The following is a 13880-nucleotide window of genomic DNA, read 5'->3' on the forward strand; positions in this document are numbered from 1 at the left end:
AAAAATAATATTTGAATAAGGTTGTATGATAAATCAATTAAGAATGAAAAAACCCAAGTTTTTATTTTACCTTTACTTCTCCTTTTTTGGATGTTCTTCCTTCCTTTACAAATACCCAAATTTCTGACCTATGTATTTTTCCTTTGCTTTAAAGAACTTTTAAAAATATTCCTTGTAAGGCAGGGCTACTAGTGGCAAATGTCCTCCATTCTTGTTTGAGAAAAATCTCTATTTCTCTTTCTTTGAAGGATGATTTCATAGAGTACAGATTTATAGAATTTATTTTCTCTCAATAGTTCAATATTTCACTCCACTCTTTTCATGCTTGCATGATTTTGAGGAGAAGTTGGATGTAATTTTTATCTTTACTTCTTTATAGGTAAGGTGTTTTGTTCCTCTGGCTTCCATAATAATATTTTCTTTATCTTTGACTTTCTCCAATTTGGATATAATATGTCTATCGGTAGTTTTTACTTTTGTTTTGCTTTTACATTTACCCTGCTTGGTTTTCTGTGATCTTCCTGGATCTTTGGTTTGGTGTTTGGTATCAATTTAGAGGAAATTATCAGTCATTATTGTTTTGAATATTTCTTCTATTTCTTTTTGTCTTTCATTATTAAAGAAGTCCCATGAAGCAGTTCCTTTCATCCAGCACATCTTTTCTGGCTATTCCCATTTACATGTATTTACACTGTTAATAGTTTTCTCATAGTTTTGGGATATACTGTTACATTTTTTTTTTCATTCTTCTCCCTGCTTCTCAGGTTTTGGAAGTTTCTATTTAGATATACTTAACCTCAGGCATTCTTTCCTCAGCCCTGTCTAGTATACTAATAAGATAATCAAAGACATTGTTCATTTCTGTTACACTAATTTTAATGTCTAACATTTATTTTGGATTCTATAGAATTTTCATCGTTCTGATCTTATTGCCTATCTGTTCATGAATACTATTTCATCCCTTATAGCCCTGAGCATATTAATCATATCTATTTAAATTCCATATCTGATAATTATAACATCCTTGCCATATCTAAGGCTAATTTTTACACCTTGCTCTGTGTCTATATACTGTGTTTTTGTTTATGTTTTTTTCTGGGTTTTTATTTTTATTTTTTTATTTTTAAAATTTTTGCCTTTTAGTATGCCTTATGGTTTTTTCTAGAAATCCAGACACAATGTATTGAGCAAAAGGAACCACTTCAATATAAATTTAATAATGTGCTATCAAGTTGTGGGGGGGGGAGGGAAAATATTCTATACTTCTTTGACAAGTTCTCCGTTTTCTGAGCCTGTGCCTCTACACTGTTAATTTCACATGTGTTTCTCAGTCTAGACTCCTCTCTTAGATGAGCCAGAAATGCTAAATGAATTGAAGTTGATTCTTTTCCTTACAAGAATACATGGAGCTGAAATTGGTATTTCCCTTCCTTCCTTCTCTGCTGAGAATTATTTTCTTTTCCCTGTTATGAGGGTATTTTCCTTTGCCTCTTTGGATATAATTATAATAGCTTACTTAGGTCCCTCCTGATAAATTCAACATCTGGGGTATTTTGCAGTTTGCATGTACCTATTACCTTTTATGGGTTACATTGCCTAGTGTGTTGTTTTTGCTATTGTTAAAACATTTTGGATCATACCCTAAACATTATGAATGTGATATTTTGGAGACTCTGGACTTTGCAATGTTTATCCAAATAATGTTGATTATTTTGTCTTAATAGCAGATTTAATTATATTCAAACTAAAAACTTAGTATTACCAGTGAGAGAGGCATCTCAAATTTCAGTTTAGTTCTTCCAGCCTAGGCCGCAAGCTTCTTTGTGTTTTCCAGAGCAAGACTGGTTCATAGGTCAGCCTGACACTTGGGGATATTTTATAACACTGCTTAGGACTCTCTTTCCTTGGCTTCTCTTTCTGCAGGGATGTTTTTTTTCACCTCCCAGCATCTGTGCATGCCTCCGCTGTATGTTCTGGTTCTTTAGGCAAGAAAGACAAATTTTCCCAATAGTGATTTAGGTGCCCCATACCATGTCACACATCTGTGGCCTTCCCTCAGGATAATTCTTTGAAGACAGAAAACAATGCACTTATATTTTTTCCAAGTATTAATTCTTCTCCAAAGTCTGCTAGCTTTTGTTCATTTTCCAAGCTCTCAGGTAGAATTTATTCTTAGTATTTTATCTGAGTTTATAGATGTTCTTCTGCAGGACTGTTGTTCTGTTAGGAGATTTTACCACCATAGAAGAAGCAGAGATTATTTTCTTTCAAAATGTTATTAAATAATCCAGGAAATACACATGTGTGGCAGACAAAGGAGTAAGATTCTTTATGTCACAATCACACCAATAATGGTGACTCTCTATGCAAGTAATTAAAAATGTCAAGATTATGAAGGAAATAGAATGCTTTACAAAAGATGTCCAATGAGTGTTCATCTTGATAATTTCATTTGGTTTTCATGCCTATACTTGTGATTCCTTCTGGATTGACTTACAAATTGTTTCCAGGGAAAATAAAAAGTTGCAAAAGATGCTGATGCCCTATACAAATTCCCAAAGCCAAAATCATCCTTTCTTTATCTGTTCCATTCATGTGCACAGAAGACTGGGAGATATGACTTATTAATGCTTCTCAGTAACATCAATAAAATAATAGCCTCCATGGGTGTGCAGTCCCTGCAGATCACACATCTTGGCCATGTTAATACCTTTAACAACCCATCAGTTGTGAGGTACAGTTTGTTGTTGTTGTTGTTTGTCTCTAATGAATGCTTTTATAAAATAAAATTTAATTTGTATATCATGTCAATCTCAGCTTTCTATATATGTTTATAAATGCTTAATCTCAACTTCTGTGTTAACTGGTAAAAAATGGTTTATGAATTGGTACTAGCAATAGTTGCTTACCATAGTGATTGGTTTCAAAAACATATCCTCTATCGGCTTTCATTCCTTACCTGTTTCACAATTTAATTTTCCTACTGGTGTTTTCTGGGGATTGTCTTCCAAATAAACCATTTGTTCTCAAATGCTTGCATCTGGTCTACTTCAAGGAGAATCTAAACTGAGACACGAGAAAACCAGTTAAAGCATCAAATGTAACACTCATAGGAGTGGTTAGTACTGAATCAATAAACAAATTAGAAGGTTCTTTTTTACTCAATGAAAAAGAAACTCAAAAACCTTAGATGTTAAACCACTGACTAGAATCTTTGGGTTTGGAAGAAGAAACTAAACACAAACGTGACTCAGACCTATAATTTCATTCCAAAGGGGGAAAATCTGATCTCAGAATTCTAATTATGTGCTGCTACTATTCATCTGATGAAAGGATGCCATTTTCATTGTGAGTCATGTGATTTGATGATTTCTTTCACAATATCACAGTAAGCCATCAAAACAATAACTATTTTCTCTTTGGCTCAAATAGAGGCTTGTAATTGAACTTGAAATGTTTCTACATTAGTTAAACATAGTCCTTTTTGTCCTAAGATGCACTTTATTATCCTGCTGCTATATTATGATCCTTTAATTTGAAATGGAATGAACTCAAGGTCCAGAGTACAAAAATATAATCTAGTTAGGTTGGATTTTATAAAGAAAGTGTGCCCAGGATATGTTATTGGAAGAGAAGAATTCTTTTTATTAATGATGTATATTATATCATGAAACTCAGCAAGACTTTCACATCATGTAATGGAAAGTATATGGCTTTTGAGCTTTAATTCTGATTGCTCAAGCTTGAATTCTGATTTTACCATTTACTAATAAGTTTTCTGTAGTGGATTTAGTGATTATATCTCTCTCTTAAGACTGTTGAGATTTAAATGAGCTAATGATACATTTGAAAGTATCTGGCTTCAAATGAAAAGCTAAGAAATAAAATGTTATTTCAATGCTTATGATTCTTCTTATTCTAGATTGAGCATCTGGTTTCTTTTAAAGGTAATACTTAATCTGTTTTGATTATCTAGACACAGTGGTGGCCATCCAACATGACTTGCTGTTTTTATATAAACACTAGTGGAATTATAAAAGAAGGAGCCAATAAGCTCTTAGAAAGGGCAACCTGGCTCTGAGACCAGAGTCCAACTGTTCCTGCTCAAGATGTTTGGAATGCAGTTAAAAGAGCTCTGCCAAGCATTACCTGACTTCTGCCTCTCTCATGTCTCTTGGTGGTCATTCTGTTTCTCTTGATCTTTGGACCACATGTCCTCAACTATCTGGTCTTTCTCATGAGTAAAAAGGCTTGAGGCCATCAGTCTTTGGATGGTCATTTCTAAAGGATATGAACAACTGGGGATATAGTTTGGTGATACTCAAACATACATAGGATTAACCAGGGAAGGATTTTGCTCTTTCTAACCAGGGATATGACAGTGCAGACACCCAGCAGGAGGTAGCGACAGGAGATGGACTATTTCCTCTCAAGAGCCCTAGAGAAGGAGGAGCAAACAGTGGAGGGATTTGTCTTCATTCCAAACCTTGAAATTCTGATAGCTCTGGTTGCTTACAGATGCCACTTGCTTGCAAAAGTTGGAGCTGGATGTTGATGACCACACACCTCCAGTTAACACGGAGCCATCACCTGCTGAGGACCTTCAGACAGCCTCAATCTGGGTTGGGTGGCAACATGCATACCACACCCCGTCATCATAACACAGTCTTAATAAAAACCCAGACTCCAGGCCTGCTAGGGTAGAAGGTGCCTTGAGAACATGAGTTTCTCTTCTTCTTTCACTGGCCATTGAATTTCTTGCCTGCTCTCAAAAATAAACAAAAGCAATAACAACAACAACAACAAAAGAACTTCAATGGAGGGCTCTACTCTTCTTTTTGTGGTTGGAAAAAAAGCACGTGGTAGAAAATTTATGTGATACAGAGTGTGTGGGGTGGTGGTGGCAGAAAGCGTAGTATTTTAGGAAAGATGAGAATGGTCTAGTGCTGTTCATCATTGTTCTATCAAATAAAATTTACCTGTCCACCTTCCCCTTTCTTCCTCAAACAAAAAGGATCTCTATTTAAATGGAGCATAGTACATTAGAAAGGAAACTCTCTGGCTTTTGTTGATTGTGCTATGGAATGGAATGAAGTTCAAAAGAAAAAAAAATAGTCACAGTAATGTCTGCTGCATCTGAGGCCACAAGGACACTGTGTGTAACTATGTCATAAATCATCAAAGACAAATGCTCAGGAGGATCTGCTTCTCTGGGACAGCTTGCCTCATTTAATATGTCTTCTATTGCCATGATAGCAACTCTTTCCTTGTTCCTCTCTTCCTTTGTTCAATGGTAATTGTCCTTCTGCCAGACCATTCATCTCTCACAGAGTTGTCTCCCGGTGAGGAGATGTGTACAACCAGCTCTGAGTTATGCATTCTTAGCCTGGAAACCCCTATGTTTTGGTTCAGTACTGTTCAAAGTTAAAGTGAAGAGAAACCAAAAGCACATAAGAAAAAAAAATGGCTGCTGGAAAATTTGGTTGGATAAAATAATGAATGTTGATGAAAATACCTCCTTTGCTGTATTCCATTAATAAAAAATTAACCAATGGAATAGCTCGTTTTGGAGAATAATTATTAGGAAATGACAAGAGTGATGTCAAAGGCGATGAGCATGCCAATTTTAAAAGCACAAATGTACCACGTCACAATCCTCCTGCTGTCACAATGAAACCTTCATATTATAGTTTGGAGCAAGTTAAAATGATCAGATGTATTGGTAGCTGAAATCAGTGTCCTAAAAACAATTACAACCTACAGAATTCCTTAGGCTATGACGCCGTGGCCACTGGGACTACTTGTAGTGGTGAGGCTGTACTGAAACTATAAAAGCGTTAGCCCCTCTCAAGTTGGTAGCTAAATCTCCCACCAGGGGTCTATTTATGCTCAAAAGAGATTAATAGAGTTAGGTCAGAATTTGAGGGGGAAAATTGAACAAAATACAAAGGCTCAGCCCAAAGGAAAACTATGAGTGAGTAAAAATAGAATAAGTAGCATTAGTATTCTGATTTTTCTTCACACACTACTTATGAATCCTTCAGGAATAAGACACACAAAGAAACATTCCAATAACACGAGAGATCTTATGTAAGCCTACAGAAAGAAAAAAAATTAAAAACTGAGAACAGGAAGCATTACAAGAGGATTAGGTAGGCACCTGGGGCAGCTAGTTAGAAGCCATAGGTATAATAAATATATTCCTGATGAGGTGTGCAGTCAAACCTTTTCCTTGATTTGAGCTACAAAGCAAAACGGATTTCCTTATTGTCATTCATAGCAGTATGTGATATAAAGATAAAATCCACCTTTTCAGGGCCTAGAACACATGCAGTTTAACCAAGCATCCACTTTGTCTTCTGTAGGACCCAGGCAACATCACCAGAGAGCAAAACAATGCTCTGTGGACCTGGTGCATGCAAGTTCCCTTTAAAATTTGTAAAACAGCTCCTGAAATCTTACCTACTTAATGGGTTCCATCCAAATCCTTGTTTCCTGTCCAGATGAGTACACTTAAATTGACAGGCTGTGGAGCTAATGATCACAAGTTAGTACTCACACTCTTAAAGGGCCTTGACCCAACATTATTGAATGCTTCATCTTGGGTTCCTCTCTCCTCTTTTTAAAAGGATATGCCTGGCCTCATACTTGGAAAGCCAGTGAAAACCCCATCAACCCCTTGAGGATAGAAACTGAAGTAAGTATCTCCTTGCCTACTCTAGAACATTGGGAATCAAATTCAACACACCAAAAGCTAAAATTGAAAAAGCCCTGCTAGGGTGCCAGATGTGAAAGTGAGCTCTTCAGCATTGCATTCCACCAACATCATCTCCATACGTCTAATCACATGCTGTAAGTTTGAATTTGGTTTCTGTTTCCAACAATACAGTAGTTTCCAACTCCATATAGAATTTCCTGTCTTACAAACTCTCTCTATATTTGCACATCCTAGGTAGAATGACATTTACATAGAGGTAAGACTTTAGAGAGGCTCAACTCATGTTGGTGGTAAGGAAAGAATGCCTGAGTGGCATTTTAAATTCAAAGTCCAGTTATTCTTGGAGCCTTGGTTCCATTACTTTCTGACATCTGCAAAGAAGTCAATACTTCTGAATGCCAGATCATTTCATTCCCAACAGGAATTCTCTGTAAGGGACATAGGAACTTAAAGTCAGAACACCACAGACTTGTCTCTAATGTCTTAGGTCACACATTATAACTCAGGGAGTTGGTCATGTGTGGCATATTTAGCCAAAATGGGTAATTCCTGCCAGAATTCCCAAGTTTTTAATGTTTAAAAAGATCTGGTTCAGGATCAGCAGTAGAGCACTTGCCTAGCCCATGCGAGGCCCTGGGTTCGATCCTCAGCACCACATATAAATAAATAAATTAAATAAAGATATTGTGTCCAACTACAAAAACAACAACAAAAAAGATCTGGTTCAGTGCCAGTTTTGTCACAAGGTTTGGTAGGAAGCTTCTTTTGAAGCATTTAGGGAAAAAATAGAAAAAAAAAAGAAAGAAAAAGAAGGAAGGAAAGAAAGAAAGACATACAGCTGTAAGCTCTTTCAATACTAAATATTCATTCATTTATATTTTGTCAATTTCTACTCAAAACACCGATTTTAGATGCTATAACGACTAAGTGAAAGATACATCAACCTCCACTATAGACACGTGATCAAATAATTTAGATGACAATAGGGACAGTGAGCCCCTCCAATACAGAGAGAGTATGACTGTGGTTTCAAAGTACTAATAATTAGAGAAAGACTAATTCTTCCTTTCTTGGGAGATTGGTAGTAAGGGAACCTCAGGAGGGGACAAGAAGAAGTAGGATTTTTTCATTTGATGGCGTTTAAAGAAAACAGTGGGTGTTGGACTTGGATAGATCAGTCCACATTCTGATTAAGTCATGTTCCAACTGTCATTTTAATAAATTGCTTATCCTCCCTAAGCTTCAGTTTTTCACATAAAAAATAAAGGTGATAATAGCTATTGCATAGTGTTGGTATCAGGAGTAAGACAGGCAAGGCATAACTGTTAGTGCACATTACATAAATTTTAGCTGAAGTTACCAGACCAGGTATGGAGGAGACCTGAGCAGAAGCCACATGTGAGCCGGATGGGATTGGAGATGCTCAGAGTTGACCTTGAGAATTATGATGAGGCCAAATAAGGGTGATCCTCAGACCTCCAGCTGGAGAGTTTGGGTGTAGGAGTAGATAACAATCAAGGTCCACAATTATGTGGATAATATAATAAACATTTCTAAAGGTCAGGTAAGAGAGCTGAATAATGGTAGCCAACCTTTTCAGACATGTACTATGTGCCAGACACTGTTTTAAGTGCTTTTGCATTTAATGATGCTACCAAGGAAGAGTAGAGAATGGCCTGATGCTGGAGAGGTAAAAAGAGATTGGAGGAACTTATTAGTGAGACAATGAGGAGCTTGATGAACACAAAGGGACTGAGATACAAACGTATGGCAGACACTTGGAGTCCCATGTGGTTGATACCATGTGGCCAAAAACCAGGACTCCTCAAGATGAGAAACAGAAGTTGTGCAGAAGAGGACTTCACCCTGACAACTCCCTTTCTTCCTATTTAAATTCTTCAGCCTCCTCTAGCTCTTTTATGCCTCATTTTGAGCAGTGGTTGGAAAGAATACAGTGGAATCTCTTGCATTTTTTGAGCAATGTGCACATGTCCCTTTGCCCATTGTTACTTCTTTTTCAGTTGGTAATGTTATCCACTCACCCTCCAAAGTGATATTATTGATCTTTTAATTTAATAATTCGCACCAAATCTGGTATAAATTCTATGAAATATATATATGAAAACCCCAAAAGGGCAAAAAACTTCCCCAGAATTCATGTGGGACTTATTGGAAAAACTATTAATCTAAGATGAATTCCAACACCCCAGACTGAAAAATTATTAAAAGTTGATAATACAGTTTAGAAAGAGAATAAGAAAAATGTTTCTGAGCTGAGAAACATTCTTGGCTTCTCATTCCACAATAACTCTTTTATAGAAAAGTCATAAAGTGCTGAAAATAGAGGTTTGTTCCTGGATATGTGACAGACCCTTCCTAAGTGACAAGATGGGTCATAATTTTAATGAACATTAAGACACACCCTTCAATTATCCTTGGATGTGAATATGATCATGTGAGTTTGCAAAAGCTTGAGAGTGGGTAATTTCACTCAGCATACTCCCACACCTCTATCTACAGTTGTCAAGAATCTAAATGACCTATATCAGATAAAATTAATTTTATGTTTAAAAAAACCTCACCTGCATTTTCAAAACACCTTGGGTTTAAAATCATACAGAGAAAATTACAGAGCACTGCGTAGTAAAATTATGGGATTGAAGTACAGCAATAGAGGAATAGGGAGGGAAAACATGTTGGGATTTAGTGCTGTAGAAGTTAAAACTATCAATGGATGCTCATGTTGTCATGGAGATCTGTTGCAATTGAAGATCCAGGAAGCCATTTCTTAGCCATTTCATGCAGAAAGATTTAGATTCTATTCAGAACAATTGAAACTATTCAGGCAGATGATGCTCTAAGAAACCAGTAATTGGATTAATGATGGGCCTAAAAATTACTAGTCAGATATCTAAATAACGAAAGTAAACAGATGAGAATTTAGGCAGTCCCAAGTAGGAAAACATAATAACAATAATAATAATAATAATAATATTAATAATAATAATAATAAACCTTGGTGTATGTGGGAAAGGCACAGGTGAAAAAAAGAATAGTTAGGACTTGTTAGATGTTCTGATAACTAATAGGCTGTTCAGTAAAGGAGAAAAATAAGAAAATCAACAATGAATATTCTTTAGTTACAGTATTAATTACATTATTGAGTATTAGTTGTTAATATATTTTTTTTCTGCATTAGACTATGACCCTCTTTAGAAGGGAACTCACCATATCAGTCATTACCACCTCAGCTCCTGGTTTGCTCCCCGATATTTGGTAAATGGTTATAATATCTACTATTTATTTAAAAATGGACTGAGGTACAGTAGCAAACATATAGCTCATTTTATACAATCTTCTCCATATTATGGGTATCACTACTTTTCAGGAGATGCCATTTGAATCTCAGAGACTTTAATTTATCAATGGTCATACAGCTTGGAAGAAGTCAAATGAGAATTCAAACACAGGTTTTATTGGCCTAAAACCTCATGGTCTTTACAATATAGTCCAATGAACAAATAAAATAGAAGTTACTGAAAAGTGAACTGGGAAAGTTAAACTGATCAGTATAGTACCATCATCATCATCCTCAGGCTTAGTATTCACAGGGAACACAACATCCCTTATATTTCCTTTATCTTGATACATAGATAAAGACATCAAACTGCAAGAGGAAAGGCAGTTTGGTTTCTAAGCTCTCAATTTATGTATTAGACACTCAAGTCTGACTCCTAAGAATTACTCTCTTGCTCAGAATCAGCTTGTAAAATATCTTAGTTTTTACAAGAAGGATTGTGTCAGTCAGCTTTTGTGACAGTGACCAAAATACCCCAAAATAACAACTTGAAGGGGGAAAGGTTTATTTGGGCTCACTGTTTCAGAGGCTTCAGTCCAGGGTCATCTGACTCCAGAGCTCTGGGCTCGAGTTGGGGCAGAACATCATGGTGGAAGTGTGTGGCAGAGGAAAGCTTCTCAGCTTATGTCAGCCTGAAAACAGGGAGGGGTGGGGGAGAGGGAGAAAGAGAGAAGAGAGATATGAAGGGGTCAGGGACAGGTTGTAGTCCTTAAGAACACACTCCCAGTGACTCACTTCCTCCAATTCGGCCCCACTTCCCTACAGTTTCAACCATCTCCTAGAAGTCCATTCAAATTATGAATCCATTGAATGGTTAGAACCTTCTTGATCCAATTATTTCCTAAAAGTCCCACCTCTGAGCATTGCTACACTGGGGACCAAGTCTTCAAATTTGAGATTTTATGGAACATTCTAGCTCCAAACCATAATAAGGACTATAAAGCAAAGGCTTCTGAGAAGAAAAATAAGATCATGTGGAAGCCAGCTGCATGCCATACAAAGCAAATCAAAGCACAAACATAAAGAGGAATGGTCTTCCCATGGAAATAACAACAACTTAAAGCATGCTTTATTGCTTGTTTTGCTTATTTAAATATGCTATTAAAACCAAACCTTATCACGTTCTATTAAAGCCAGTTGGTTTCCTCCTATTTATTTATATAGAATCTTTTCCAGAATGATGTGGCAAATGTATAGTGTGTTTTTCTGATTAAAAAGACATAAAATGACTTTTAAAATAATTCCAAGGCAATTCATGTGATCCTTCTAGGGAAGTGGAGGTGTTTTTCTCATGTTAGAAACTTTGGGGTCCCCCAGACAATTGTCCACTCTACAATCCTTTCCTGTTTGACAAGGGTGCATGAAGGTAAGATCTGTAAACCGATGTAGAGAGTCCATGTGGAGTTGGCTGATGACAGATCCTGTGTTAGCCTCGAACCATAGATTGCTCTCTACTGCCTTTGCACGTTCCTCAACTAAAACAAAACTGTTTGTAGAAGGCTTCTTAGGAGGAATAAAATATCTCTAAGAAGAAAATGTCTCCTGCAGGCTTAAGGGCAACTGGGAAGTTAATGATTGATTAATGTTCCAATATCTTGGCTATTATGGTACTCACAGCTTTCTGCATTGCTCTTGGCTAAATCAACAGAACCCACTGATGAATGCATATGTTTCTGGGATTTTCATACTCTGCCTTCTCTGGCTTTACCCTTGCCTATCCTTCTCTACACACTAGGTTCTCCCCAGAGCTCTAGACTGGGCTTCTGGGAATGGTATCTGGGAGGACTCAATAATTTTCCTCAAAGGAACCTCAGTTAAATAGGATGAACCCAACAGAGCTTTTAGGGAATGGGTACAATCCCTCTTCTAGCAAGACAGTTTCCTGTCACTGCTCAAAAATGATCTTACCAACCTTGCATTTCATAGCACACATCTCAATGAAATGCAGTAAGTCCTCATTGGAAGATAATTTGCCATGGAAGGGATCTGCTAGAGACAAGGCTAACCCAAGTTAACACTTGACAAGGCTTGGAGATTGGTGATTTATGACAGGTGGAAGCAAAGAGAGAAGTGCTAAAGGGAAAAAAGAAAACTCTCAAGGAGATTCTGTAAGTTCCACCCTTATTGATTTCTGGCCATTTTTCATAGACTGTGTGACATTCTGGTCTTTGTACCATTTCATTTGTTGGGATTTCAGAAACTTCTTTAAACACATAAGGTAGTCAATATCATTTGAAATGATGTAGAAACATATACATAAAGTCAAGAGTTTTTATACATTGGCATAGAAACAAAAATATTTGATTTACATTTAAAGGTTAAAATTAACATTTAAAAATTTAAAGGATCATAATTTCTTTAGAGTTCAGATTTTATGGTTAAGGAATAGAGGGTGGAAGTGCAGTAACTTTTGCTCTTTCCGGGAGAAAAGTAGAATTACACAGATGTCCAGTGGGAAGCTCTTTGTGCATGGAGCTTCCACCTCATCTTTCCACAGGTTTAGCTTTGGCTTCTATGGAGCTTAAATACTGACTCGGACAAATAGAACTGGAACAATTAAATAAATACAGTGGCTGCAAGCTCTACAGAGAAAAGGCAAGATGTTAGGCATCAACAGACACTGAATCAAAAGAAAGGCCGCTTTCTTTGAAATTATAAGGTGCATCCTGTTTATTGTCATCCTGTCCCAGCTAAGACTCCAACTAATCTCAGGGAAAAAGCGAAATGAATGCCACTTATGGTCACCAGCCCCAGACAGAGCTTCATAAGAACAAGGAAGAAAGCCACTTCATGGACAAATTAAAGCTGCTATCTATAGCCTCTGAAGAGGCTTCTCTTACAGATACTCCTGTGCTCTTCTCTAGAGTTCATTTCAATCTCTACTGCTATTATCATTATTGTTGTTCTTTGCCAAGAAAGCTGGAGAGTTTTAAAGTCATTTTGGACTGAAGTTAAGGATCTATTTTATTTCAAGTTTTTCCTTACTTTTCTTATGTAATTTTTTTTTTTTTGCTTCAGAAAGGTGTTAAGTGGTAAATAAAGCAGAAAAATTATTAGAATTTTAGTTATTTTTTATTTTAAATGAGCATCAACTTTAAAAGCCCAGAGTAGCAATTGTCAATTGTGATAACTAGACTGTTGGCATTAGAACAATCTTGGGTTATTATTTTTATAACAGCTTTACTGATCTATAAGTCATACACCGTACATTTCACCCAATTAAAGTGCACAATTCAATGATTGTTGGTATATTCACAGAATTACTATCAACACATCAATATTAGAACGTTTTTATTATCCCCCAAAGAGAGCTATACCCACCACAATTCACTCCCCATTTCCCTCCAACTTCCTCAAGTCAAGATAGCAACTAATATTCTGTCTTATGTACTTATTTAGGATATGTTATATAAATTTTTTATACATTTTATATAAATGGGATCATAAATATGTAGTCTTATATAACTAGTTTCACTTAGCATGATGTTTTCAAGGTTTATTTATATTGTAGGACGTATCAATATTTCATTTTTTAATTACTAGTATCCTATTGTATTGTTACACTGCATTGTATTTATCTATCAGTTGATGGACAATTGTATTTTTTATTTATAAATTTTTATTGTTTTTCAGTTATACATGACAGTAGAATCCATTTTGATATAATTATATAAGCATTGAATATATATTGTTCTAATTCAGACCCCGGTACCTCCATCCACCACCTACTCCCTTCCCTCTATTGATATTTCTGTCAGTTACCCATAGTTGCTTTATTTTTAAAATTAATTTAAAAAATTAATT

The sequence above is a fragment of the Urocitellus parryii genome, chromosome 4 (genome assembly GCF_045843805.1).
Source record: "Urocitellus parryii isolate mUroPar1 chromosome 4, mUroPar1.hap1, whole genome shotgun sequence".
NCBI lineage: Eukaryota > Metazoa > Chordata > Mammalia > Rodentia > Sciuridae > Urocitellus > Urocitellus parryii.